The following is a 14,175-nucleotide window of genomic DNA, read 5'->3' as shown; positions in this document are numbered from 1 at the left end:
GTTCTGGTTTTCTTTAATTAAATCAATAATACCAAACTTAAATCCAACATAGGAGGACATAGTAAGGTATGTTTAAATAAAGCACTAGTCTCCTTATGTGTCCTAATGTCGTACTGATGCTCGTAAATACGATATTTGAATGGTCTTTCTGTTTTTCCTATATAAAATGCACTACAATTTGTGCATAAAGCCATGTAGACCATCATCTTCATTTTACAGTTTCCTTTACAGAATCTAACTATACTGTTCAGACCATTATTCAACTTAATCCTTTGTTCACTAATGATTAAAGAACAAACACTGCGACTACCACACAGGGCAGTGGCTCTATAATGTATAACATCTCTGTCTGTCTGTTCAAAAATTCTTTTAAAGTTCCTTCCAACTTTGTAGGTGAATAAAGGTTGCTCCCCCACCACATTATATAAATCTTTATTGATTTTAAATAAATTCCAGTTTGCTCACACTGTTTGTGTGAATAAATCTGAGAACATATTATATTGTGTAACACAGGCTTCATGGAAATTTTTTTCTTTTACCATCCTTTTCCTCTACACTAACTAAGGGATGTCCAAGCAAAGCCTTTTATTTAATACCCCATCCATTATATACCTCATCCAGAACTTCCTTAATCATGTCTATAGGGTAATCCCTTTCCACAAATTTATTGCCTAAAAATATAAATTCACCTAATAGATCATCATGGTCAGAGGTCATCCTTGCAATTCTCACTGCCTGACCTTTGATGAGACTTCTCTTTTGTGATATAGGATGATAGCTGGTGTAATGTAAGTAACTATTACACCAGGTATCTTTCCTATAAATATTAGATTTGAATCCCTTAGTAGATTTAGTAATTGTTACATCCAAATAATTTATGCTGATATTGTTGTGTGTGTGTGTGTAAAGGACAAAAAAGATGTACAAGAATTTAAATATTCCATAAACTTTACCAAAGTGTCATGTGTTCCATTCCATAACACAAAGATGTCGTCCAAAAATCTCAGGTATAACCTAACATTGGTAAAAAAAGGACAATTGAAAACAAACCTGTTTTCCCATTCCAGTAATACTAAATTTGCATACACCGGAGCACAGGCTGCTTCCATCGCTATACCACTAACTTGCTGGTAATACTCCCCTTGAAAATGAAATGGATATAATTAGAATCAAGTATCACCTCCATAAGTTCTAAAATGAGGGAAATTCTATCCCTTGGTAAAGAAAAAGTTTGTTTAAGCTATCACCAAAAATTCATGACCCTCATTTCTAGTAATACTGGTGAAAAGATCTTTCACGTCAATGGTAAGAAAAGTGCAGCCTGCACTCCATAAATCATTAGTAAGTATACTTAAAAACTCCCACAAATCTTTAATAAGATGCAAAGTTTGGCTAACAGTTTCCTTAATATAATAATCCACAAACACAGCTAAAGGGTGGGTCTTAGAATTGTTAGCGGACACTATAGGTCTGAAGGGGGGTTCTTTAATAGATTTATGCACTTTGGGCACTCCAAAAATGTTGGGAATAGAAGGGTGTATTTGTCTCAAAAAATTTATGTTTTACTGTCGATTCTATTGTCTAATAAATATTCTTCCAATAATGAGTCGATTCTTCCTTATGCTAAATTAATTTGTTTTTTTGAGACCGGAGTATATGTAGAAGTGTTTAATAAGATGTTTGTAATAACATTGTTGTATTCCTCTACTCTATACTAAACATTACCACTCCCCCACCCTTATCAGGTTTCATAATGTGAAATGTATCCTGCGTCTGTAGTTCATATAATAAATTTGATTCTTCTAAAGTTAAATTCGAGTTCCTTTTTGCCATCTATATTTGGCATATACTTCATATAGTTCTTCTTTGACTGTCTTTTCAAACAACAAAAAAAACAGGGTGGAGCAGTGGATTGTATGTACTACTCCTAACTAAGTCAGAACACCCACTAAAAATATTGTCTTTGTTGTTGCTATACATGATTTTTAAATTTAATTTTCCTAAATATAATTTCAAATCTATTAAAAGGTTTGCTATATCCCCATACTGGGATTTAACGAATTTAAACCCTTTAGAAAAAAGTACAAAATGCTGTTTAGTTAAACTACAGGATGTATAATTGAAAATCTTGAATCCCATGTATTCATTCAGAATGCCACTAGTGCCTTCAAAAGTAACTATTACCCCTTCTTCCCTACCTTTTTCCACCCATAACCCATCCCATAAGCATTGCTTAGGTGCCCTGGATCTGATGGAAACCTGGTCTTGCTTGCTATACACTCCGACCTCCTTAGTGCTAAAATATGTTCACCTTCTACATTAAAAGAATCCAATTCATCTAAAGGTCTATGTGTAATTTTCTCCACTATTCCTTGTCCTTCATATATAGGAGCCCTCTCATCAATATAGTTAGTGTCCCGGTTAGTACCATCGGGATGTGGTCTACTTACAAAACCATTGGCTTTGTTATTGTACTTCTTTATGGGGCCTGGGTATACTTTGCCTACTTCATACTGCTTTTTCTCCCTTAAAAACTTTTTTTGTTTAGTAATAAAAATGCTTTGAATCCTTTTGTCAATTTTCACCAACACATTGTTATAAAACTGCTCATATTCAAAAAACAATATATCGTTCACAATATCAGCGTTTAATTTTTTAGTGTCGGCCACCAATGTCGCCAAAACTACTTCATTATACTTAATCAATCTTTCAATAAGACCTTTACCACACTCATCAAAAAACTGTGAAAATCCTTAATAACAGCTTCTGTGTAAGTAATACCAAAAGGGTATTTATAAAATCTCAACCCTTGTGGTGTTATATTATGATTCAAACAACATTTCAAATAACCATTGTCGATCTGTAAACGTTTTAATTTAAAAAGTTTTTTTTCAAACACAAAAATCATTTCATTTAACGTAGGCACTTCGTCGTATCCATCACCATAACCATTATTGAATACAGGAGCATTAGGACCACAGTCAAAATCAAAGTTCTTTTCAACAACATCCCTAAAACACAATGTTTGAGCAGTCCGAGAACTGTTAGAACCTGTATGGGCACCATCGTTCTGAGAACCATTATTACCACAATTAAGATGCTGTGTTTGGAATGAAATAGTACCTCGTTTATAAGAATTTGCTTGAATATTCATTCGCCCATGGTCTTGGGTACACCGAATCTCCGAACTATAATGTCCGGCCTGATTTTGCCCTGTGTTGTTTCCAACGCTTACAGGAACAGCTACCGATCCCGTCTGTACACCACCATTGCTCGCACCAACTGAGTATGGAGATGATGTCATCATGGCAGTAGACTCTTTCTGAGCTGTAAAAAATGCAGATCCCAATAAAGGAGCACCAACTATAGGCTCATTCTGGCTCAACAGTTCTAAGAGCCTAGTTGAGTCTCCTTTGAGAGACACAATTTCCTCTCACATTTTACTAGCTTCGTTGTGTATTATGTCAGCTCGAACTGGATTGGAAGTAATACCATCCACCAGCATAGTCAAATCACTAGAAGAGTTTTCCATAGTAGCACCAGTGCCAATGAAATTAACTAATCACTAACACCTAGAGGCGGACTACTGGATTCTAATAACCACACCACAACAATATAAAACATGACTAAATAACAAATGATAAAACATGAATCCAGGCCACAGATATAGGCAAAATGATCTTTATGAATCCACAGATGAGCGCTTTTGACTGATACAAAGACTTCTTCAGATGAAAGCACCAATGCTACATACAACAATATATACTTAAAAACAATTAACATCAATTAAGAATTAAAGGGGCATACCCAATAGGTACACTATCTCATAATATTGATGTAGTTACAAATGTGTACAGAAAATATTGTACAAATTTGTAAAATTAAGTAAAATACAACAATTTAATTATTTTGTGCTTTGGTCAATAAAACAGATTTTATACTTAAATACTCATTAAGACCAGGTGGAATATTAGATTTAAGCCTAAGCTGCCATTTAAGTTCCTTGTTCAGCAAAGCATTTTTAAGGTCCCCACCTCCCCTGTACTGGTTTTCTTTAATTAAATCAATAATACCAAACTTAAAACCAACATAGGTAGGGCATAGTAAGGTATGTTTAAATAAAGCACTAGTCTCCTTACGTGTCCTAATGTCATACTGATGCTCGTAAATATGATCTTTGAATGGTCTTTCTGTTTTTCCTATATAAAATGCACTACAATTTGTGCATAAAGCCATGTAGACTATCATCTTCATTTTACAGTTTCCTTTACAGAATCTAACTATACTATTCAGACCATTATTCAACTTAATCCTTTGTTCACTAATGATTAAAGAACAAATGCTGCAACTACCACACGGGGCAGTGGCTCTATAATGTATAACATCTCTATCTGTCTGTTCAAAAATTCTTTTAAAGTTCCTTCCCACTTTGCAGGTGAATAAAGGTTGCTCCCCCACCACATTATATAAATCTTTATTGATTTTAAATAAATTCAAATTTGCTCTCACTGTTTTGTGTGAATAAATCTGAGAAAATATTATATTGTGTAACACAGGCTCCATGGAAATTTTTTCTTTTATCATCCTTTTCCTCTACACTAACTAAGGGATGTCCAAATAAAGCCTTATATTTAATACCCCATCCATTATATACCTCATCCAGAACTTCCTTAATCATGTCTAGAGGATAACCCCTTTCCGCAAATTTATTGCCTAAAAATATAAATTCACCTAATAGATCATCATGGTCAGAGGTCATCCTTGCAATTTTCACTGCCTGACCTTTGATGAGACTTCTCTTTTGTGATATAGGATGATAGCTGGTGTAATGTAATAACTATTACACCAGGTATCTTTTCTATAAATATTAGATTTGAATTCCTTAGTAGTTTTAGTAATTGTTACATCCAAATAATTTATGCTGACATCGTTGTGTGTGTGTGTAAAGGACAAAAAAGATGTACAAGAATTTAAATATTCCATAAACTTTACCAAAGTGTCATGTGTTCCATTCCATAACACAAAGATGTCATCCAAAAATCTCAGGTATAACCTAACATTGGTAAAAAAAGGGCAATTGAAAACAAACCTGTTTTCCCATTCCAGTAATAATAAATTTGCATACTCCAAAGCACAGGCTGCTCCCATTGCTATTAAAAATCAGAACACCCACTAAAAATATTGTCTTTGTTGTTGTTATACATGATATTTAAATTTAATTTTCACCAGTATTCCTAGAAATGAGGGTTATGAATTAGTTGGTGATAGTTTAAACAAACTTTCTTCTTTACCAAGGGATAGAATTTCCCTCATTTTAGAACTTATGGAGGTGATACTTGATTCTAATCATATCCATTTTCAAGGGGGGTATTACCAGCAAGTTAGTGGTATAGCGAATTGGAATTTATTTAAAATCAATAAAGATTTATATAATGTGGTGGGGGAGCAACCTTTATTCACCTGCAAAGTGGGAAGGAACTTTAAAAGAATTTTTGAACAGACAGACAGAGATGTTATACATTATAGAGCCACTGCCCCGTATGGTAGTTGCAGAGTTTGTTCTTTAATCATTAGTGAACAAAAGATTAAGTTGAATAATGGTCTGAATAGTATAGTTAGATTCTGTAAAGGAAACTGTAAAATTAAGATGATAGTCTACATGGCTTTGTGCAAAAATTGTAGTGCATTTTATACAGGAAAAACAGAAAGACCATTCAAAGATCGTATTTATGAGCATCAGTACGACATTAGGACAAGTAAGGATACTAGTGTTTTACTTAAACATACCTTACTATGTCCTTCCTATGCTGGTTTTAAGTTTGGTATTATTGATTTAATTAAAGAAAACCAGTACAGGGGAGGTGGGGACCTTAAAAATGCTTTGCTGAACAAGGAACTTAAATGGCAGCTTAGACTTAAATCTAATATTCCACCTGGTTTTAATGAGTAGTTAAGTATAAAATCTGTTTTATTGACCAAAGCAGAAAGTAATTAAATTGCTGTATTTTACTTAATTTTACAAATTTGTACAATATTTTCTGTACACATTTGTAACTACATCAATATTATGAGATAGTGTACCTATTGGGTATGCCCCTTTAATTCTTAATTGATGTTAATTGTTTTTAAGTATATATTGTTGTATGTAGCATTGGTGCTTTCATCTGAAGAAGTCTTTGTATCAGTCAAAAGCGCTCATCTGTGGATTCATAAAGATCATTTTGCCTATATCTGTGGCCTGGATTCGTGTTTTATCATTTGTTATTTTGTATAAACATAAGCATATGAAGGTTTCACCTAATAATTAAGATTAAGAGAAAAACACATGTTATATTCCACCTAATCATCAGTTTAAAAAGTTCAAGCACATTATTTTAGGTTTAGACATTACCACACCCCTCTCCTCTTCAACCATACACAACTTCCCAACCATTAACCAATCTTGTCCTTTCCCTCCATTTTTTATCTTTTCTAACCACTCCCCTTCACTATCTCTATTACCTCTATCTTGCAGCATCACACCCACTTCCTTAGTACTAACAACTACAACTTAATAACCTCCTCTTCAATGTATAAACTCCCCACCATAGCTCTCAAACATATCTTACTCACACTCTCACTCCTTCCACCTCTGATAATAGCACTCCTTCTAACTTCTTACGAATACCCACTACCATCACACCTTCCCAAACCAACTAAATACACTACCTCCTCAACTCCTACCTTCCAAAACCATCACAACAACATCACTTCCACACCAAACTATCTTTTACCTAAATATCATAGGACAACCCACATAAAATATTCTAACCTAAAGCCCAGAAGACTAGCCCTCCTACAAAGTAAATATACAGACACCACATACCTAACCCTACTACTCTCCCTTAAAGATGGTGACATTCACCCAAACCCAGGGCCAATTAGCTCCTCTATTAATCAGACATTTAACCAAATCCCTACTAACAGCCCCCTACCAAAAAAAAAAATAACAACTCACTCTCAATAGCCAACCTCAACATACGTAGTATTAATAACAAAACAACACAACTCCATGCTATCTTACAACTCTATTCCTTTGATATTATTTGTCTAACAGAAACCTGGTTAAAACCTTCAACAAAAGACACTGAAGTTACCCCTCCTGGCTACAATATCTTGTGTCTTGACAGGGTATCCAAAAAAGGTGGTGGAGTAGCTATCTTATTTAAATCTAGCTTTCAAATTACCACTTTCAACCAAAAACCTCATCACAACTCTAATGCTGAAATTCTTATTACCAAACTCAAACTAAACTCTGTTAAATCTATCTTTATCATCTGTATCTATATCCCCCCTGGAAATAATATCTCTACCTTTGAAAACATCCTATGTTGGCTATCTCTAAACTTACCCCAAGAAACAATCATACTAGGTGACTTAAACATTGATTGGCATTCTTGTAGCAACAATCACCCTACTAGCCACATTAATCTTTATGGTTTTACACAAACTATCACCTCCCCCACTAGAATTAATAAAGCTAACAATAAAGAAAGTACCTTTGACTGGATACTCATCAGCAATCAACCTCATACTTATGAAACAGGAACCCTTCCAGATGATATAAGTGATCACCTATTAACCTTCATTATCAGGCTCAAAACCAACCCTACTACCCAAAATATAACTAGAACAATCAGAACAAAAAAAAAAAACTTCAATCTGGAGCTCTTTCAAAATGAGCTTAAGGCATGTAACTGGTCCCCATTAAAATACCTTTCTCTTGCTGAAGCTGTGGATTACTTTAACGCTAAGTTTCTGACCATACTTAATTACCATGCCCTCACTCGCTCTATCAGAATTAGATCTAAATCTGCCCCCAAAAATTCATCTAAGAAATAAGATTTGGAACAAGTCCTGCTTAACTAAAAACACAACAGACTACCAACACTACAAACAATTAAGAAATGACACCAAAAAGAGCAATAATGAACGATAAAAAAAACTATTACTTAAAATCCCAGCAAACACCCCAAAATAACCCTCAAAAATTCTGGGCTAGCATAAATCAGTTACTACAGCCAAGTAAACCTATCACACCCAACCCACAAGGCTCTGACACAAAGAATCCTGACCAAATTGCTAATGACTTTAATTCTTTCTTCACCGAAACAATTCTAACTCTAGCCAGTCAACTCCCTAGAACAGACACAACTATATCCAACTGCAACATAATCCCACCTCCCCCATTTTGTTTCCAACCTGTCCCAACAACTTACATTCTCTCCCTTATCAAAAAACTCAAACCATGTACTCCCTCTGCTGACCTACTACCCGCAGAATTCTTGCCACTAGCAGCCAAATCCATAGCCTTCCCAATTTCCATACTCATCAACAGAACCATCACTGAAGGTCATGTCCCTAAACTTTGGAAAGTTTCCCATATTATCCCTCTTCATAAGGGTGGAAATTCTACTGAAATCTCAAACTACTGCCCTATAGCCTTACTCTCTCCCTTATCTAAGATCATGGAAAGATATATACACAAGCAACTGCTTGACCATCTTCTCTAAAACAACCTACTTTCTAATACCCAACATGGCTTTAGACCTTTCCACAACACCACTACTGACCTTCTCTCCTTTACAGAAACTATCAACAAAAATGGTAACCAAAACACCCTTTCCTCTTCACTCTTCTTAGACCTGTCCAAAGCTTTTGACATGGTCAACCACCAAATACTTATACAGATTCTTCAATCTTTGTCCTTGGAAACCCAAACCATTAACTGGTTCAAATCCTACTTAAATAACAGACATCAAGCAGTACTCTGGAACTCCACTCTATCTTCCCAGCTACCTGTCAACATTGGAGTCCCCCAAGGGTCCATATTGGGTCCCCTCCTATTTTCTTTATTTATCAATGACCTCCACCAAGTAGTTCCTCTAGCTACATGCATACAATACGCAGACGACTCCACACTCATCTGCTCAGCCACATCTGTATCAGATCTTCACTCCCTTACACAACACATATTTAACTCTGTAGAAGAATGGTTTTCACAACGCTGCCTACTACTTAACCCAAAAAAACTAAACTCCTTCTCTTTACACCCTCCAATAAATCTCCACTTATAGACTTTACAATAACATCTAAAAATGGCACAACAATATCACAAGATCCCACTACCAAACTATTAGGAATCACCATAGGCAACAACCTTAACTTTGATACACATATAAGCAACACTCTGAAAACCATTAATAAAAAATAGGCTATCTTTACAGAATCAAACCTTTCCTAACCCCAGAATCTAGAATAACTATTGCCCACTCCCACCTTATATCTCCCCTTCTCTATGCTTCTCCCATTTTCACTAACTTGTCACAAAAGAACCTATTGCAATTAGAAAACTCCTACAACAACATAGCCAGATTTGCTACAGGTAACCCTTTCAGAACCCACCATTGTACTAATCTAAAGCAACTTGGCTGGCTTGAACTTCAACAGCAACTTAAAATTAATCAACTCACCATAGCCCATCAAATTCTCAATCAACCTGACAAAACACCTATACTACCTAACCTTATCCACCCCTACCACAACCTAAAATCCCTAAGGTCCGCACACAAACTTCTTGTAAATATTGACAAAGCAAACAACAAGGCTGGTGATTCCCTTTTTTCCAACACTGTGGGAAAACACTGGAACCTACTACCCTTTGAACTTTCTACTATTCCCTCAAAAGCTCTGTTTAAAAGGAGACTTAAGCTCCACCTCAAATCACAATGGATGTGCCCCTGTATTAATCCTGACTAACTCTAGCTCTTGCCACCGAGCTAAAAACTCATATCTTATAACCCAAAATCTACCTCTTATTTACATCCGCTGATCTATTTCTCCTTTCCTACTTTTTCAAAAAAAAAAAAAAAAAATACATTATGCTAATAATCGTTCTGAAAGTCATTTGTAACAGTATCTTTGTCACAAATTCTTTTTCTCTTTTTGTTGTAACTACTGTATTTTTTACAATCTATAACCTTGACAACAGTTATAATGCTTTTTGTTTTATATTTCTACTTTCATGTTATTTTCATGTTATTTTCCTGATTGTTAAATTAATCTCAAACTTTGGAGCTTATCTCCCCGGGCCTCTACTGAAAATGGACATATATCCAGCTAGACTAGCCCGGTCAACAAATGTAAAATAAAATAAATAAAATAAAATAAAATTTAAAATAATATTCTGCATTGCCCCTTTAAAATAACTGCATTAACTTCAACATTCTCTAGCATAGAAAGTATTTAAACATCAGTCTATCTGCTTACATTCTGCTGCACAGATTCTGTCAGTATGTTGGCAAATAGTCTAATGTCCTTTTTCAGTGTTGTAATGTCTTGTTTACATTAAATCCATTCCCAGTAATGCGCTGGGGCACCTAGGTCATTTAGATGATGAAATGAGTTGAAAGTTGAAAGGTTATTGCAAACACATTGTAGCTGCATGGAATTGTGGGTAATGGGACATCACCATGCTAACAGACCTCTCGGCCTACTCAGCAAAGTGGAAAAATAAACATATTTAAGTATTTACCTCAAGAAAAAGTCGAAATATGCAGGATTCAGCCTGAAACAGAAGATTATATAATTCAAATGCTTCAGCAAGGGTGGATTGTCTTTTTTCATGCTGGATTCACATTGTAGAGATAGAGAAATTTGGCTTTTGCTTCTTCTGGTGTATCTATTCATATTGTTTTCATTTTTATGGTGAAATACTAGTGTAGCAGGATATTTCATCTGAAAGCGGATTTTTTTTCAGTAAACACAGTATTTAGTAAGTTTCTGACAATTTTGCTTTATTTCAAGAGGAAGATCTTGGCTTATTGTGATTTTGTGTCCTCTCCATGTGATTGCTGTCTTGGTTTTATAAGCAGATAATATTGATTGTACATGAGCTGAATTAAGGATCCTGACAAATATTTGTTTAGGGAACTCCATGTTTTTTAAGCATCTTATGGATCTGTGAGCTCTTTCAATTATTATGTCATCCAAAAGCTCTTTATCCTGCAGTATTGTGCTTAGTATTTATTTTGTAACTGTGTTTATTTGAGTGGTGTCAACTGATTCTGGTATTCCCCTGATAATGAGATTAATTTGTCTGTTTCTTGCTTCTATGTCCAGAACTTTTTATTGCAATTCTATAATACTTTTTGCACTATCCTGTATTGATTTCTGCATCTCTTGTATTTTTAGTTCATTGTCCATGAGTTTTGCTTCATTGTGTTCTAATCTGAGCATAATTTGGTCCATGCTTGAGCTGAAAGTACTTAGTTTGTGTGCAGATCCTTGGATTTCTTGTTGCAGTGGCTGTAATGCCATTTTAAGGTTTTCCAATGTTAATGCTTGTTCTTGCTTCGATCTAAGGACAGGTTTAGTCATTTCTGGCTGAGTTTTATTTGTTTTTAGACTTTTGACACAGTATTTTTTTCTGGTGTAACTATATTTGATAGTTTAGATTTGGTAGTTACTGCATCCATGTGCTCTGGTAAATTTTCCATTTCCAAAATTGATTTAACTGTTTTTCAGATAAAATATGTTCAGCTAGATAAAGTTGCAGAAGGTTGATTTTATTCCGGCAATTTTATATTAAAACAAGCCATCTTTTTCTTCTCTTTTTCACTCAGGCCTGCTTATCTTGAAGTGTCCCCACCATGCGGTTCAGGAATCTGTTTGCAGTGAGTAATATTTTTCTTGCAAAAAAAGCCATCCAATGTAAAATACAGCTGAGATATTTTAGTAGCTTGCTTGTTGCCTTTTTTTCTGTTGAAAATGTGCTATTTTTCCTCAGGATGTGCAGGCAAAAGGTTAGATATTGTTGAAAGTTACGGGAGCTGCACAGCTAGAGTGCTCACTGGCCGTCCACCATTTTAGAATCAGAAAGACTTATTTAAACAATTTCAGTTTAATTTTCGAAAGCCAGTTTCAGAAAATGTTTGATTTTGTTGTCTTGATTTTTTATTTCTCCATATTTCTATAAGACATTATTAAGTTATTTCTGCTTGCCAATCTCTGAGTAACATTAGTCTAGTGACATCCTGTTTCTGTAATTTCCTGACATTTGCATCATCTCCACATATTTTAAAGAATGCAAAACAGTATTTTACAAACCTGTGTCTATGATGCTAGCACAGTAAAAGAATGTACTGCAAACTCACTGTATTCTAGAGACCATGCAGGGAAGTTTATTTATTTTGTTATGGCTTAATGCAGATAACTGATGCATTTTTGGAGCTTAATAACTTCTCTAATTCAGCTGAAACTATTTAGCAATCCTCTATTCCTTTAACCGGATTAGTAAATTTGCTTTGAGGCACTCCCTGTCTTTCTGCACATTTCCAGTCTGACTGCTAAACTGGTTATATATTGAGATGTTAATTGGTAGTTGACATTACTTAGCCAAACACAGTTCTTCATATTTTTTACATGACGATGTTTGCTTTTCTTTTCTGAGGCAGACATAGATAAGCCAAATAAAGGAAAAGTTATCCAGCAAAGCAGGCACTCATGCCTGTACAGTTATTTAGAAAAAAAAAATAAAAAATCCAGTCGTGTATCACTTAAATCTCCTAAAGAAGGGATCCATATATTTACAGTCAGTTACCAAGAGTAACAATATTATAATAGTTATTCTCTTAAAGGAAGAAACTATCCATTAAACAACTACAGACTTAATAAATTAGTGTGCATCAGGAAATTTATGAATAGTCATCATCATCATCCCATGTTTTCCAAATATTCAGCAGTTGCAAGCATATATAGAACATTTAGCGCAATATGTACAACTACACGGTCAGTCACGTATATTGTAAAGCAGTAATGTAAGCACAAACCAGGTGGTCCACGACAGCTAGCCACCATACCCAAGTTTCAAGCATAACCGCTGTAATGCTGCAGGACCATTTTTTAAATTATCATAAAATTATGTACCAATCGAAAGGCAAAGAAAAAAATAATTACATCTATTACCAGGGCATACACATCCATTATTTGACCCACTGACAGTGACAAAACATACTATTAGCACATAAAACATTGTTGAACAAATGTTAATTCAGTGAGAAGTACATAAACAGTGCACACAAAATGCATTTCCTGTTTTATAACAAGCTTGACATTGGACTCACCAACAGAACTCATTTGGTCAAAACTGGTGACTCCACTTCCCCCAGTAAACCTGTCACCATTGCAGTGCCATGGGAGGCTGTGCTGTGCCCCTTAATGTTTGACATTTATTTCTCAGAAGACCAGGGCAAAGTAGATTGCAATCAGTGAAACTGGTGAGCCAAAGGCTAACTAGGAATAATTACTGACTCCAAAACCATGTCAAAATTGTACAAGGACAAACACACATGATTGGTGCCATAGCCATGGTGTACAAATAATGCAAAAATAAAAATGCATTATTACTCCCTTTGGAAAAGCAGAAAACATAAATAAAAGTACAGACACCACCCACCAGAATTCCAACCTAGTGGTGTGAGATTTGAGAACACAAGTTGATAGCAATGTGAACTTTTCTGTAAGAAAAAACAGATTTGCCAAACAGGTAAGCACTGGGCTTGCTGCAATAGTTGGGCATTGTAAGCTTAGCTAACTTCCATTTTAGTGCCTAAAGGAACACATCCCATTTGGTGTTAGACTAACACATCCTAAGCTCCATTATTATAAATTACTCCTACTGAGAATAACTGGAATCAGACCAAGGATAATTTGCTGGGACCCATGCATGGGAATAAGTACTTAGGTACAGTCTCTGTCCATTAATAGTACAGGGGCAGTCCTGTAGTACATTTTCTATTGCCCATCCATTGATCCAAGTTGCACTTTGTTTACATGGTTGGGGATTTGGTGCCAGAGCAGCAGTATACTCTGTGCTACACCTATCCCAACCAACCATTCTGTTGATATTGCAGAAGAGGTTTATATCTGTAAACTGGGTATTTATGATGCCATCTGACTCGGTGATGTGGAGTAAATACATCAGTATTGGGTCAGAGAATGCCTTGTGTGCCAGACACAGGTCAACTCATAGCAGATTTAGAATAAAGTGACTTCACTCAGTCCATGTGGGGCATTCCGTTCAGGTATTTTATCCTTTTACTGAAGTATTGCTGTGGGTATTCCAATTGTTACATG

The sequence above is a fragment of the Protopterus annectens genome, chromosome 8.part1 (assembly GCF_019279795.1).
Source record: "Protopterus annectens isolate FY-2018-M chromosome 8.part1, PAN1.0, whole genome shotgun sequence".
Taxonomy (NCBI): Eukaryota; Metazoa; Chordata; order Ceratodontiformes; family Protopteridae; genus Protopterus; species Protopterus annectens.
This window is presented reverse-complemented; position numbering follows the sequence as displayed.